The 16,906-nt window shown below is 49.5% G+C and overlaps 1 long non-coding RNA gene across 1 annotated transcript; it reads left to right on the top strand.

Annotated features, from left to right (window-relative positions):
- Positions 1–6,135: 6,135 nt before the first annotated feature.
- LOC122227714 lies at positions 6,136–9,484 on the top strand. Its single transcript, XR_006206207.1, has 3 exons — positions 6,136–6,335; positions 8,523–8,664; positions 9,166–9,484. It is a non-coding gene; the product is annotated as an uncharacterized LOC122227714 (long non-coding RNA).
- The last annotated feature ends 7,422 nt before the right edge of the window (positions 9,485–16,906 follow it).

Raw genomic sequence — 16,906 nt, 5'->3', positions numbered from 1 at the left:
GGCAGACCCTCCTCAGTTTATCTAAGCGAACAGCATCGTGTTTATTTCCTTAGCAGCTCTTCCCACAACTTGAAATGTCTCTGTTCATTTGTGTGTTTGTCGTTTCCCCCTGCAGACCACTCGCTCCTCAGAGAATGAACACCACATCACGTCTGTTCCCCGGGGGCACCTCCAGAACTTAGCACGGCACCTGGCACACAGAAGCTCAATAAATAGTCATTGCATGAACAAATCCTTCCTGCTCCTCGTGGTCCCCAGCCTGGTTCCAATACAGTGAGGATGGAGAGAGAAAGGGGCTATTCTGGCATCTTGAGGCTTCAGCCCAGAGAGCCCTGGACTACAGCACTCTAGCATAGGTAAAAAAAAAAAACAAAAAAACTGTACCCACAGCCCTCTCAGGCAACACAATGTGGCCTAGCATGGCCGTGTTTGCAGGCGTGTGGTGGGCAACTTCCCCCGGGACTTCTGGCGACACTGGTGGAGCCCCGAGCCTGTGCGTCTGTGTATTCATGTTAGGACACTCGCTCCTGGTCACTCGCCTCCACTGGGGCCCTTTGCTCTCACTGATGAATGAAACCGTATTTGGATTCAGTAAGCGTGTCTGCACTGCCTTGCGTCCTCCAACAGGGAGTCAGGCTCAGCCGCGGTTCCAGAGTTGGCTCTCACAGAAGCAGAAGGCCTCCTTGAAGCCACATGACTTTTGTGCTGGGGAAGAGGCGTGCCCAGAACCGTCTCTCACAGCTTGTTCTTTGTTCCCCTCACTTGGCAGACATTACATGGCAGATGTAACATGAGCAAAAAGCATAACCTTCACTGGCTTCCGGTGGAGAGTTGCTGGCCCGTGCTGAGCCTTCATTGTCAAGGTGAAAAAAGGGTTTGATGGAGCCTAAGAACCAACGGATGTCCATTTGCCTACTTGACTCCCGGATGCCCATTCATGCCCAGGGTGAGTGCTTGTCCACTCTGGTTCCCGAAGCCCCGCTATGGAATCAGAGGGAACCGCCCACGCTGGCAGAGATGCTCAGAGTCGAGCCAGGACCATGGTCCATCCAAGCAGCTGCAATCATACAACTCTCCTCCTTAGCAAGGAGCATTTCTGTTTGGGGTGGGAAGGAGTTAGGGGAGAGGCTGGGGCCTGTGGTTGTCAGGCAAAGGCGGCCACCGTGGTCTTCCGCAGCATGTAGTCTAACAGCTAGTGCTGTCCCTTCTCACTTGTATTTGTGAGAATGTATGAATTCATTTCCTGACGGACCTTGCATAATTGCAGTTACCTGGGCTCTGTGGACCTGGAAAGCCTCCCCTGAGAGCAGGGACAATGATACCTGCCTCACAGGTGGGTTGTGTAGACAGACGAGATCAGGTAGGCCAAGGGCGTGGTATGGGCTGAGCCGCCCCTGACTCTGACCCTGACTTGGAATCTGCCCTTGTAGCAGAACCAAAACTTTGGTAAATCACTCTCAACAGGCTGCCATCCAGTTTATTAAGTATCCACATAGGAACATATCACACATCGTCATGTCGCCCTCTCTACATTACCTGCCGCGCTGCTGATAAAAACAGCTATGATTGGGGCGCCTGGGTGGCTCAGTCGGTTGGGTGTCTGACTCTTGATTTCAGCTCAGGTTTGTGATCTCTCAGTTCATCACTTCAATCCCTGCATTGGGCTCTATGCTGATGATGCAGAGCCTGCTTGGGATTCTCTCTCTCTCCCTCTCTATGCCCTTCCCCTGCTTGCACTCTCTGTCTCAAAATACATAAGTAAACTTAAACATATATATATATATATATATATATATATATATACACACTCACACACATATATAAACATATATATACATATATAAACATATATATATGTATATATATACACATTTAAGAAAAACAGCTATGATTTTGCGTGTATTTTCCAGGTTGCAGGAACTTTTCACTTGTTAACAGATCTGGTCCTCACAATAGCCCTGCAAAGTTTCTATTATGATCCCCAGTGTATAAATGAGGACGCTGAACTCAGAGGGGAAGGGAATCAGAAGGCACAGCCAAGATTTGAACCCAGGACAACGGCCCATCCCTTGGTACCATGCCCATCCCCCACCTGCAAGGAAACTTTCCATGACCTCTTTAATCATGATTCTTCATGCCCACCTGGGAAACTTGCCCCCATGGGGACAGTCACTGTCCACACGTGGACTGAGTGGTCTATGGTTCCCCTGGGCTCTCAGAGGCAATTAAGTGCAATGACGCGTTCCCACCAAGGTCGTCCCTGTGAGGTTGGACCCTGGGCCCAGTCTCCAGAGACTGGAGAAGTCTGATTTGCCGTCCCCAGGAGCAGTCCGGGCCCTCCCAGGAGCTAGGCCGTTGCCATAGCATCCGTCTCAGCTCCTCTGAGGCTGGGCCCAGCCGGCGCGGTCCAGATAAGCATCAGATGATGCCAGGCTGGTGGCAATGTTGCCAAGGGGATGCTGGCCTTCGAGACGCTCGGGTGCTGTGAATACTGATGAGGAGCCAGAGGGATGCAGGGACAGGAGTTCCAAAGGACATCTCTCTCCTCGGGGCTGCCCCTCTGCTTCAGAAAAGTCCCTGATGGTTGATGTCTCCCACGGTGCCTAGCACCATGCCTGCCAAATGGTGGATGCTCATTCACTCCCTCAAGCAACGTGTGTTGGGCACACCCACATGCCAAGCACGGGGCGTTCAGGGAGAGAGTGAAAACACACACAGGACCGACCCTTGCAGAGCTTATATTTTAGTGGAAGAGGGAGCTACTAATGAGTGTGACGAATGCCACCAAGGGAACTCCATGGAGCTTGACTGATGGGGGGAATTTGACCTAATCAGGGAAGTTGGAAGTCTACTTGAGTTGAGATCCAAATGCAGAGGTGTTCATTAGAGGATGGGGGGTGGAAGTGGAGGGGGAGGAAGAAGAGGGGGAGCAGGAGGGGGAGGAGGAGGAGGGAAGGAGGGAAAGGAGGAGGAAGGGGAGGAGGAGGGGGAAGAGGAGGAAGAGAAAGGGAGGAGGAGGGGGAGAGGGAAGGAGGGAGAGGAGGAGGAAGGGGAAAAAGGAGAGGAAGGGGAGGAGGAGCAGGAGGAGGAGGAGGAAGAGGAGAGGCAGAGCTAAGAGCATTGCAAAGCGTGTGTGTGTGTGTGTGTGTGTGTGTGTGTGTGTGTATGCAAAAGAAGATGAGGGCCAGACACTGCAGGGCCTTGAAGACTGTGCTGAGGAATCTGGCCTTAATCTCAAGGGTGATAAGAAGTCATCAGAAAGCTTTAAATCAGGGGCTGATGTGATCAGATCCGTTTTGAAGCCATCGGGTAGGTTCAGAATGAAGGTTTAGAGGGAAGGCCCTGAGATGATATGGAGAGATCAGAGGGGGTGGGAAAAGTGCTCAATCAATATTCTGAGACTATTTTCCAAATCTGTTTCCTGCCTTCCTTCCCCACCACCCCTATCTTGTTTTCTCTCTTTCACAGGTGCAACCAGCCCCTAATCGGACTCCTGGCCTCTGTGGTTTCCCACCTCATCATGACTGGCCAAGGCCCCATTTAAGACCCCAAGTCTGATCATGCTCTCCATGGACTACACCGTGATTCTCTGTGTCTCCCTTCCTTCAGGCTGGAATGCAGGGCTCTCTCATCACAGATCTGGCAGCTGCCTCTCTCGGGGACAGGGCTTGGGGGATGGTTGTCATTGGCTCCCTAGGACTCATTGCACCTGGGAAAGGAAGACATCAGGGAACAATGCACCTAAATAAAGGTAAACCTCTTATTCTCCCCATATCTGCTCTTTGCCTGAGGTCCCTCTGTCTCAACAATGATATTATTGCTGGGTATCTGTACAGTATTAACATTGACACGGTATATTTACATCATAAATAGCATTAACATATTTAATGCATATGTATCTGTGTCAGGCTCCATGCAAATTGCTTAGCTAGCATTATCTCCACAGAAACTTTACAAGAACCCTGCAAGGGAAGTGCCATTATGCCCCGTGGTGGAGAAGAAACAGAGCCAAGTGCTCACCTACAGTAGAAGAGGCTGGACTAGGCTGGCCCCAAGCCCACAGTCCCTTCCTCTATGAAATATGCCTTGTGTATGTACAAGGAATGGTTTGCCTGGGTCTCAAGGTCATAAGGGGATGGATTACTTTTGTGGTCTTCATAGTTTTTCCCAGAGCCTGAGCCCCACTGCTCCCCCAGCCCAGCTTCACATGCTCCTAGAATTCTCTGGCAGAAAGGAGGCAATCTTCATTTAGGCTCACAGGACTTCATATATCCATCCATCCATCCATCCATCCATCCATCCATCTATCCACCTGTCCATCCAAGAAGCATTTGTTAGTGCCTACTGTGTGCCATGCCTTACTATGTTCTAGAACTACACAGATAAAAAGCAGCACAGCACACAGGCCAGTATTGTTCTCTTCCCACCAAATGTATCAGTGACAACATAGAGAACAGTCAGCAAATCTGATTTCTGGAAGGGCCCAGGGACTTGTTGCACGTCGACAGCCTGAAAGCAGGTCCAGAAAGTCCTTCTTTTCTCCACCTCCGGTAAGGGCTGGGGCAGATGCCACAGATCTGTGGGAAAAGAAATGAGCTCAGCGGTTGCTTGTCCCTCATGAGCATCAACAATTAGGAAACATCTTGCAGAGTCTGGGCAGCGTCATCGCAGTTGGATTTCCCCTGGCCCAGGCAGCTTGCTGGTATCTTTCTAGAGGCAGATTGTCACGGCTCTTCTGCCAGCAACAGCTCAGGAGGCATCTCTCAACATCTCGCCCTTCCTGTCGACACTTCTGCCAGCGGGGAGGCTGCAAGGCGGGCTCTCCCTTCCTCAAGAAGATTCTATGACATCTGGTGGGTATTCTGTGACCTCTGTATACCACTCCCCACAATGATCCCAGAATGTAGGGGGTATTATCCCCATTTTCCAGCTGAAAACAGTGAGGCTCATTGAGGGAGGGGGCACATTGGCCAAGATCAGACAGCCAGACAGTGGAGTGCTGGGTGGGAGCCTGGGACCCCCTGATGTAAGCCTGCATTAACAGTTATGTACTAAATTGTTTCGCAACCCAGCAGCCCTACCTGCGGGGTAAGTGCTAGACAAGGTTGTGGTGTCTTCTGGGTTTCTGATCCCTTTGTTTGTGGGGATTAAGGAGGTCTGAGGGCCTCAGGGGAGACCATCAGATACAGCACTTAGCTTATACGAAGGTAGTGTCTAAAAGTTTGGAATCTGGAATCCATTTGCTTAGGCAAGATGGTGGCTGGATTTCCAGACTGGCCCTCAGAATCCCATTTGAGCCCTAAATATTTGGAGGATCAGTAGTAATATTTCAGCTGCACTCAACTGCCATTTACAACCCTGTTCCCGTAAGAAATGCATCCCAAGATGTCACTGGTGATACCAGCACCATGTCTCTCCTCTTTGATGCCCCCACCCTCCAGCCACAGCCTCAGAGCACCTCCAAAAGGGCAGGCATGGGAGCTCCACTCCTTTGTCTATGAGGCAGAGACCCTTCGAACCCTGGTGAACACTCCTGTCTGAGACAGAGCCTGACACACAGCAGGTTCTCAGTAGATTTTGCAACCCCCTCCCCCCCAAAAAAAGAAAGAACAAGAAAATGGGGGGAGTGGGGAGGACAGGGGGCAGGAGGGAAGGTAAGAAGCCAGGAAGGAAAGAGTGATGTGCAGCCGGGAAGCCAGTGCTTTGCGCAGGTGTTTGAGGGGCTATGGGCAGATGATGCAGGTGGGCCAGACAGACGTGCCTGTGCTATACTTGGCCTCCACCTACACACTGGCTTCCGGGCTGGCTGGCCTGTCTCAAAGATAAAGAGCTCTCTCCCACAGCAGGGAAGTCAGTCCTGGCTGCCCTCCACAGGGACACAGATGCTGTGGCACCAGCCGCAGCCCCACCAGGCACCGGTTGCCCATGCAGGGCTGTGAGGGCTGACGCTGTACCTCATAAATGACTCCTTCCCACCCTGGGTGTCCATTTGCCCTTTCCTGATGGAAGCGACTTTGTCTGGCAGACAGGCATCGCTGGGCGTTGCCATGGTGATGGCTATGATGTCACCAGGGAGTAAATCAAAGCGCAAGTCTCACCGGTTGAGCAGGAGGCTCGTTGAGACCCACCGTCACAGGGCGGGTCTGCAGGGCCACCATCTTCCAAGCCCCTGCTTTGTTTCCTGAGATGAGGCTCATTTGTTTATTCATTTATGCAAATAGTTTTTGAGTGCTTACTGTGTGTCAGCCACCAAGCTAGGCACTGGGGATGGGGCCTGGGATAAGAAGACAATGTGGTCCCTGTATGGCTGCACAGCTCACAGTCTAGTGGGAGAGGTGGGCACACGAGAACGTATACAATAACGCATCACTACCATTGTGGTTCGTGCTAGGAAGGAAAGTGCCGGAAGTGTATTCGCTTGCTGTGGCTGCCATAACAAAGTACCACAGACTGGGCGGCCTAAACAACAGAAATGTATTTTGTCACAATTCTGGAGGCTAGAAGTCCAAGATTCAGGTGCTAACTGGAGTGGTATCTTCTGATGGCTCTCCCTGGCTTGCAGACGGCCGTCTTTTCCCTGGTCCTCCCGTGGTCTTCACTCTGTGTGTTTGTCCTAATTTGCTTTTCTTATAAGAGCAGCAATCATTGGATAGGACCCACCCTAGTGAACTCATCTTAACTCAGTTACCTCTTTAAAGACTCTCTCTGCAAATATACTGGGGTACTGGGGGGGTTGGGACTTCAGTACATGAATCTCAGCCTATCACAGGAAGTTAGAAAATGTCTAAGAGGGGATCCAAGGTGGCAGGGTGGAAGATGGGCCAGGGGGGCCTCCCTGAAGAAATGGCATTTCCTTAGAGTCTTGGAGAGCTGGAAGGCTTTCCAGGAGGGCAGATGGGGGAAGTTGGGATGAATTTCCAGATGCAGGGAACAGATGTTGGAAAGGCCAAGAGTGGGGGAGTGTCCTCATGAGTGCAAGGAGTTAGAAGACCCGTGTGGCTGGAGCAGAGTGAGTCAGGGTGAATGGTGTAAGAAGTGGGAAGATGCCAGATCACACAGCACCTTGTGGACAACAGTAAGAATCTGGACTTTCTCCCAGAACCAGTGGGAAGCCATCAATGGCTTCGAGGATCGATCAGAACGTGATCAGAGGCTCGAGGAAGAGCTCAATCAGAATATTCTTTTAAATGTTTATTTATTATTTTTGAGAGAGACCGTGCAAACAGGGGATGGGCAGAGAGAGAGAGAGAGAGAGAGAGAGAGAGAGAGAGAATCCCAAACCGTCCCTGCACTTGGAGCCTGGACACAGAGCTCAATCCCATGAACCATGAGATCATGACTTGAACTGGAATCAAGAGTCAATACTTAACTGACTGAGCCACTTAGGCATCCCAATCAGAATGTTCCATTAAAAGATATCTCTTCCAGAGGTTTTGGGACGATACCCATTATAGAGGCTGCCATAGTAGCTCTGGAATGGCAGTTTATACTATTTGCCTTCAATTCTGCCTCCCTTCCTGGCCCTCGGTATGGCTTCCCTTTTATGAGAGGAACAATATTTTTCTGCCTCATCATCTTTGGGCTTAACTACTTGCTTTAGTAGAATATTAGTGGGTGTAATAAGCAGGGGTTTCGATTTGCATGGTTTGGCTTACACTCTTATGCATCTGCCATGTGCCATGAGAGCATGTCCTGGGTAGCTGCTGTCCACGGAGAATGGGGAGACCTACAGAGAAGACCAGAACCTGACCTGTAGCCTGAGGAAGTACTGTCTCAAACGACTTATAAGCCCATCATCAAGAAAAGCATATGTTTAAGTGGCTCAGTTGGTTAAGTGTCTGACTTTGGCTCAGGTCATGATCTTGCTGTTCCTGAGTTCAAGCCCACGTCAGGCTCTGTGCTGACAGCTCAGAGTCTGGAGCTTGTTTCAGATTCTCTGTCTCTCTCTTTCTCTGCCCCATCCCCACTCGCTCTCTCTCAAAAATAAATAAACATTAAGAAAGAAAAGCATATTTGTTGTGGCAAACCACTGAGATTGGGGGTGGTGGTGTTTGTTTTACAGCATTATCATAACAATACCGGGCTATGTACTGAGAGAGGAGGTTGGCTTGAGTTAAGGTGATGACAATGGGGCTGGAGAGAAGTGGGCAGATTCAAGATAAATTCGGTAGTTGTCAAGTTACAGGTGACATTTAAGTCCTAGGATAGATCTGCAAGGAATAGAATGTAGAATGAGGAGAGGGACCATGGTTAATTCTTGAGAGATTCCCCCAACTAATGAGCAGTGCATTAGTCGGCTTGGGCTGCCACAACAATACCACAGGCTGGGCGGCTTAAGCCAAGTTTAAACCTCACAGTTTTGGAGGCTGGAAGTCCAAGATCAAGGCAGCAGCAGAGCTGGTTTCTGGTGAGGCTGCCTGCCAGCAGTGTCCTCACATGGCTTTTCTTCTTCTTTTAGGGACATAAGTCCTATTGAATTAGGACCCCACCCTTATGACTTAACCTTAATTTTTTCCTTGAAGGCCCTGTCTCCAAACATAGTCACCATGGGGTGACATACACCTTTTGAATGGACACAGTTCTATCCATAACAGGTAGCATCTCCTATGCACTGGGTACTGGGTACAAAAACCAAAGCTGCCAGCCTTCTGAAGATGTAGATGGGTAAGTGTCACACAGCTTTGCCACCAGCAGGGTGTAGGGCCGGCTCAGACTGGAGAGCACAAGAGAAATAGATTCCGTCTCTTGGTGGGAGGAGGGGCAAAGCCACGTCCGAAGAAGGGCACGCAGGAGGGAGGGATCATGTGCCCATCTTTGAAAGTGAGAATCAAGGATGAGTGAGTAGGAGACTTCAGAATCCCCCCTGGTCCTCTGGTCACCACCAAGGGGCTCAACAGTTATCTGGAGGCAGACAGACATGGAAGCCAAGACACCCCCCCCCCCCCCCCCCCCCCCCCCCCCCGCAGAGAGTTTCTCTCCCCTGTCCTTTAGTCTAGCTGGGTATTTGAGAACATCCATGCTGGAACCCTCCTCATGTGACAGCTCTGACAGGGACCTAGAATCATCTGAAGTGTGAAAATGATGGGCCCCTCAGCATCTTCTAAAGGTGGCAGATGACATTGGATACCTAGGTTTTGCTGGCCTAACCCCCATCCTCCTTTTCAGGATAATAGAGCTCTGATGCTGCTTTTGTGAGCGTCCTCCTCCTTCACCATGGACAGGATCTGTGGGACTGTCAATCAAGGTGTCCTGCCCATCCCCCAGCCAAGAGGAGAACAGAGAGTAGGAGGCTCCTGGAACTCAAGTCTCCAGGGAAGTCACACGAAGACAGTGTCAGGGTGAACATGACTCACCCACAAAAGCCCTGGCTAGGCTTATGCTGTGGTTCCTGCTGCCTGGATTCTTGCTGTCTTGTTCTGCTTGAGATCTGGCTGGTCTGTTTTGTTTCAGTGCTTCCTTTGATCTGTAAGCTTTGCCAAATCCTTCCCAATAAATTTCTTCTTTGCTTAAGTGAGCCTGTGTGGATTTCTGTTCCATGCAGCCAAAGATCCCTAACATCCATCTTGGCTGCAGAAATCTGACATGGTGGTGAAAAGAAGATTTGGTTCAGAAATGGGAGTCATATGAAGAGGAGTCCAACTGTCCTTTGAGGAGAAGGAGGTTGACCCTGCTGGGAGGGTCCCTTGCGATACCTTGATTACATGAGGGTAAGACAGATTTCCAAGCGTGCTCTCAATTTCTTGTCTGTCCATTCTGGGTTGCCCCAGAAGCCACTGCGATGGGGGCTGGGGGGAAGGTTCCTGGACCATGTATGACAACATCAAATGCTGCCAGAATACAGAGCATTGAGCAAAGAGAGAGCCACTGTCAGCCCCCCTGATGGTCATTCTGGCAGAGCCGTGGCTGCAGAGTCACTGCTGGGGACTCAGGGAAGGGCTGGTTAATAGGACATTGGGTGACTGTTTTTCAGGGAAGTGGGGAGAGGGGTATCATTAACAAGGGGTCCCAGGTTCCCCAATTTGCTGGCTGTGTGACCTTGGGTCAACATCCTCATCTGTCAAATTGAGAGAAATGAGAACCCTACCACATACAGGTTGTTGGGGGAATCGATTAAGTGCGTACCAGAGTTTTCCAGATACACATCCAGAGTTTTCTGGATACAACTACCACTGGTGAAGCATTAGATCCTTTCAATTGGTACACAAATAAGCACGTTCTATTTTAATAGTGGGTGTTTATTTCTAGGGGCATCACCGCGAATAATGAGCATCGCATGACTGCAATTTTGTGGATATTGTTCTTCAGGATGAGGCCAAGTTAAAAGTCAATCTGGTTCTGCCATTCACTGGCTCTGAAGCCTTGGTAGGTCTCCTTCTGTTTTCAGCCTCAGTTTCCCCATCTGTAAAATGGGAGCGATAGGATTTCTTGGAAAATGTATACCCCACCTAATTCCTATAATGGCTGATAGGGAGCAGAATGGCTTGGTGAGCCCAGCACAGGGCTCTAGAAATATGTGCTTCCTTCCACTGCTCATACAAGGCTTCAGTGTGTCCATCTGTGAGAGGGAGGGGCAATGGGAAGGCTGAGCAGCACCCTCTCCAAGATTTCTCCCACCTCAAACCCACCTTCTTCTCTGTGCTAGGCTTTGTTCTGCTGTGAAAAACACTGGGAAGCAAGATGGGTGTTATGTGTCTTCCTCCCCCCTCTCCGTTCCCCGCCCCCCTTATATCAGGGCAGTGAGTGGGCCCAGAATCAGAGAAACCTGTCTTAGACTCTCAACTCAGCCACTAACCACCCTGATGACCTCATCTAAGTTCCTTAACCTTTATGTGCCTCAGTTTTCTCATCTACAAAATGGGAATAAAAATCCCGACTCTTATTCCTCATCAATAAGATCAGGAATGTGAAAGTGTTAGAGCATTCCCAGCACATAGTGGATCCTGTCCCTTCCCTTCCTGGCAGGAATGCATCGTGTCATGTTCCAAAATTGCATTGTACAACCTCATTTCACCCTCAGTGACCATTCAAGCTCCTTCTCTACCCCTCCCCTCTTTCTCTTTCTTTCCCCCTGCCCCCCACCTCCTGCTGTGGACCCTGGACATGAAACCACTGTGTCTGTGTGTCCAGATATCTTGGATTCGAGTGGAGGGCAGCTGGCTCAGTGACAGCAGCCTGGGAGGAGGGCCTTGGCATTGGCAAGTGAATGTAATTAGCACTGCTGAGGCCCAGGGGTCCCTCTCCATATGGGCCTGTGAACTTGGCCATTGCACTCCTCTCGATGAACACTGATGAGCAATGTTGCAGCAGGTACTGCCTCAAGGTGGGCGAGCGGGAAGGCAGGGGTGGGTCACAAAGATTAGCGACAAGAGCTGTCATTTACTGAGCACTCAGCCTGGTTGTTCTAAGAGCTTTGGGTGCGTTACTTTGTTGAATCCTGATCTTGGCTCTTTCATGAATTTATGCTAATACGAATAGTGATTGTAGTCGGCATTCTTTGTGCTGATTCTGCTCTAGGCGCTGGGTTGAGCACTGTGCACACATTTTCTCAGTTATTCCCCCGAAACCCTATGAGCCAGGTACTATCATCTCCATATCTTACAGGTGATGGAACTGAGACTCAAATAAGTTTCTGGTGCTAAAACAGAGCTTCTCATACTTTGGGGTACATATAAAACAGTTGATAATCTTGTCCAATTCCAGATTATTCAGATCCAGCAGGTCTGGGGTGGGGCCTGAGACTCTGCGTTTCTAACAGGCCCCAGGGTGATACAGATGCTGCTGGCCCAGATCACACGGGAATTGGGAGATCCTAGATCACCCTGCTGGAAAGTGACTGATTCGGGATCAGCACATGCAGCTAAATCAAGTGTGAGGCCAACTTGGAAGAGCACTGTTGGGAGAATGTATGAGAGGAGAGAGGAAAAAGGGACTATTTATGACCAGAGGGTTGAAGGAAGGCTGCATGGAAGAGGTGGTTTGAGTAAGGCCTTCAAGGATGGGTAGGATTTTGAAGGGATGGAAGGGAAGGGGCGTTTCAGGTCATGAGCAAAAAACACAGAGGAAGAGAAGAGTGGGTGTATTTGGGGGATGTTACTGTTGAAACATAGGGAAGGTGATGTGTTGAATTGTGTCCCTCCCCCCCCCCCTCCCAATTCATATGTCGAGGTTGTAATCCTGGGCATCTCAAAAAGGGACTTTATTTTTTATTTATTTTTTTAGTGTTTATTTTTGAGAAAGAGAGAGTGAGCGAGTGAGCTGGGGAGGGTCAGAGAAAGAGAGGAAGACACAGAATCCGAAGCAGGCTCCAGGCTCTGAGCTGGCAGCACAGAACCCGATGGGGGGCTCAAACCCATGGACCACAAGATCATGACCTTAGCTGAAGTCGGAAGCTTAACCGACTGAGCCCGCAGCACCCCTCAGAATGGGATTTTAGTTGGAAGTAGGGTCATTTCTGATATAATTGGTCAAGGTGAAGTCATGCTGGAGTAGAGTGGGCCTTTAATCCCATATGATATGGTGTCCTTAGAAAAAAGGGAAATTTAAATACAAAGCTATGCACAGAGAGAACACCATATAAAGACGGGAGTCATACCTCCACCAGCCGAGGAGCCACCAGATTGGGAGGGGGTCCTGGCCCAGATCCTTCCCTAATGCCTTCAAGGGAGCATGGCTCCGAAGACACCTTGATCTTGGACTCCTTTCCCCAGAGCTGTGGGACAATATATTTCTGTTGTTTAACCTACTCAGTATGTGGAACTTTGTTCCGGCATCCCTAGGGAAGGGATACAGGGTAACTGCTATGTGTGTGTGCTGGCAGATGGCCTTGAGGAAGAAAAAGGCTTTTTGTACCTAAGCACTTCACTTTTAGATCCAAGAAGATCCCTTGGCCCAAGGGGAAACAGATCGGACAATGGCTAACTTGTTCCAGACGGGCCTGTTCCTGGGACCTGGTTGAAAGCACATGTAAATGTGTACACTCAAAGCTAAGTTAAGGCATAACTTGAAGCATTTCTAAGTACTGATCTCAATCTCTTCCCCTCCGAGAAGGTTGTAAGTGAGAAAATGGGGACAGGAATGACTAGGCATTGAGTCTTGCTGTGCTAGGCATGCTCCATGCTTTAGTTCCGTCTCTACTGCACTCTTGGAAGGAAGATCTTGTTACCCTCATTTCACCGAGAATGAGACTGAGGGTCAAAGAGTTTAGGTCACTTGCCCCAGGATGCATAGGCAGCAGATGGCACAGTGGACATGGGGACCCAATGGTTTACCTTCTCCCATGCCTCCTGCCATTACATGAGGTGTAACGACAGGAAAAGTGACCCAGAGCTGGGCTGCAATTTGAGGAAGGGAATGAGCCCAATATCAAGAGGTTGGCGAAGAGATCTGTCTACAGAATTCTCACCATATGAGACAACAGCCCCCTTAATGTTCAAGCTACTTTGAGTTGCACCGTCTGTTGTTTACAACCAGAAGCTTCCTAACAGAATCAGCTGTTAAAATGAGCCAGGTCTTCAGGTCCAAGATAGATTGCAAGTGCTGCCCGTCCAGAGGAGCTAATAAACACTACCCTTGTTTCTGCACCCACGTTCTGAACCAACCAGAAGTAAGAATGAGGGAAAGGCAGATGGAGCCCCCAAACATTGCCTTTACTAAAGATAAAGCTGCTATTGGAGAACATGGCTTTACGTGCAGGAGAGTGGGCTGCCTTATGTTACACCCGGAATAGGAAGGCTTGCCCCCCTCCTAGGGTGTAGGCAGGTTTGGGCCGTGGAAGGGACTGCAAGAACCATGCAGAACCTTGGTCCCCATGGAGACAGCTGGGCTACCGTTGCCAAGTTCCTTATCCCAGGTCACTCACCAATGAGCAAGATCACTCAGTGGGCCAGAGCTGTGAGGGATGGAGAGCGGTGAGTGGCATCCAGAAAGCATTGCTTCTGGAGGATTCTCCGGGAGGGGGGAAGAAATTTTCTTCCAGGAGGGCAAAATTGAAAGAAAAGAGAGAGAGCACGTGCACACGGAGTGATTATATAATATAAACTTATTTTTGTTAAAAAAAAATGGGAAAAACCTACACATGTACATGCTTGGGTGAGCACAGACAGGTGTGGTAGACACCAAGACTACCCCCAAGGGGGGAGGGTGGAGAGGGAGGGAAAGATGATAAGTGGGAGTGGGGACAAGAAGGTACAAGGTTCTCACCCACTGGCAGTGGCCATCTTTTGGGCACATTCAGATGACATTCTAGGATCCCATCTGGAAAGTGAGATAGGGTCATGCATTCAGGTTGGAACTGGATTGTGCAGACTGTTCACAGGAGTGTGAGGAAATCAGAGGAGTGTTCACAGAGGAGACGGACACTGACTGGGAGGCCGAGAGTGTAGACCAGTGGTTCTCAAAGAGTGGTCCAGCACCCACATCATCTGGAAACTTGTTACAAATACAAATTCTTGGGCCCCATCCCAGATCTGCTGAGCCAGACACTTGGGGCAAGTCTTCGCTAGCCTGAGGTGACCTTGATGTTTGCTACACCACTGTTGTAGAAGGTACAGCTTTAGAGTCAGATCACCTGGGTTTAATCTTGGCTCTGGTTCTTAATAACTCTGTGGCCTTTAGCAACTCAAGTAACTTCTGTGAGGCTCAAGTTTCTCACTGGGGAAAATAGGAATATTGTTGTATTTTATGCCTTGATTATTACTAGGTACATGTGAGGCACCATTCTCAATACTGAGGTCAGAGTTGAACAAACTGACCTCTGACCTCAAAGAACTGGCAGTCGACAGGCTGTAACAAGAGCCAATATTTATTGAGCACCTGTGATGTGCCAGATATTATGCTGACTGATTTATGTGTAGTATGTCATTTATTTCTCAGAACACCCCTATAAGGAAGGAACAATTATTATCCCCATGTTCAGATGGGGCTGAGTGACACATGGCCACTGACCATGGACAGCTGAGAGCCAAAGACAGGTTGTTTGACTCCAAAGCCCCAGACAGAGGAAACTCCATGGTTTTGAGCAAGGGGAAGGAAGCCCAGCCTGAAGGCCCCATTTCCCACAGAAGAGGGACCATGACTGCAAGAGAGGCTCACATAGATATGAGGAGACCTTTATCAGGACCCTTCCTATGGCTACTCCAAAACCCAAGTCTGGGGGATAAATTTTCCCAGAGTTTCGCACTACTTTCCATTTCAAAGAATCTACATTTTCGAAAATTTAAAGCTTTTGCCTCAAGGTCATTGCCAGAATTCTAGAACAAAGATTTAGGGCTAATGGTCTGAAAGTATTGTCATGTCAAAACATCACCGCCATATTGAATTATTGGTTGTGTTTCCCTTTGGTCAATCTCTGTTTGCTCCCTGCCCCTCCACTTCTACTGCCTCTTGCTGGGTTCTTATCTGCTGTTCTCTGACCTGCTCTGTGTCCCCAGAGGCTGACCACTTCACACCCATCAGTCAGCTGCCCGTAGCTTCTAGCTTCCAGTTGGAAGTACCAAGAGGGGATTGGAAGGCAAGAAGAAAGAGAAATGGGGCCTCTATTCTCTCTACTCCCTTCTGCCTGGCTGTGGTGGGTCTCACCCACACCAGCTGTGGCTGCTTTTCTCTGTGTCACAGCCCCTGTGGAGCTCTCTCTTCCGTGGCCCCTTCTCTTGTCCCTCAAGATCTGGAATAGTAACAACATTCTGCTATTGCTGGCCCCTTGGGTGCTTCGCCATCCTTCATAGCTTCCCTTAACCCTGCCCACACCTCCTAAACAGTCTCTTTATTACATTCTCTTCCTGGCAAACCTTTTGAGCATTCCATCTGCTTCCTGAGTGGGACCCTCACTGATACAGACAGCAGCACCATTCATGGCTAGCGTTTATGGGGTGATTTCATACGTGTGGCCTTGTTCTAAGAGCTTTTCCATGCTTTAACTCATTTAAACTTCTCTGTGTAGTAGGTGCTCTCTGGCATTATTCTCGAATGAATGCTAGTTACCTTTGGCCAATGAACTTCAGGCAGGGTTCCAGGTGAAGGAAACAGGGTGGTAAATCAAACAGAAGCTCCTGTAATGGTATCTGACTTTTATTACCATGCCGCGAAAGCTGATGTTGCAAAGGCCTGATGCCTCTACAGTGACAGCCTCTTGTTGGGGTTTATTTTTCCTCCCCTTCCCCCCACCCTGCTCTTTGAGTGCTGGAACTGTTTTTTATGCTGCTGGGCCCCTCCAAGCACCCAGCACAGGCCAAGAGGCTGGCAGCAGATATGCCACAGGCTCCTGTGGACTGATTGATTGGCTGATACCGTGTGGCTGAATGAGTGGATGCTCTCTGAGCAGCTGCTGCCAGGGGAAAATTCCAAGTGCAAAATATTATTATTAATTATCACGATTGCTCTTTCAGCTGTAGGCACAGTGTCTGCTTAGAAGGAAGAGATAAGGCTTCCCTGCCAAAGCAAAAAGACTGATTAATGCTGATGGATTTTGTCCTCTGAGAGAAGGCTGCGGAGAGCTATTATTTTCTTTTGAATGACTTCTAGACCGAAGTTAATAAAACACAAAACAAAACCTGGATTTGAGGCCTGGCTAGGCCCAAGGCTGCGTGACCTTGGATGAATTACTTAACCTCTCTGTGCCTCAGAGTCTTTATTGATTAAGTTAGGACTAGACTAGGTAATGTCTAAGATTCCTTCTAGCAGTTCTCCAGAGATGCTGGGCAGTGCAACACCAGGCCCTCATCGATGGGCTGTGCTCAGCCATCCTTTCTTCTTCCAAGGGGCATTCTCGAAAGCCATGCCCCCACCTCCTGGGCTCCTCAGGACGTGAGAGTTGAATGTGCCCTCCTTTCATGGCTGTGGGAGTCATGGACACGGTAGGGAGTAGGGGTCTGACACAGAGTCCCTGCCTCTTCTTCTTTCTCTTCTCTCT

This window comes from Panthera leo, chromosome C1 (assembly GCF_018350215.1).
Source record: "Panthera leo isolate Ple1 chromosome C1, P.leo_Ple1_pat1.1, whole genome shotgun sequence".
In the NCBI taxonomy this organism is placed as follows: domain Eukaryota; kingdom Metazoa; phylum Chordata; class Mammalia; order Carnivora; family Felidae; genus Panthera; species Panthera leo.
The sequence above is the reverse complement of the archived record's forward strand: the minus strand, read 5'-3'. Positions and strand labels throughout refer to the sequence as shown.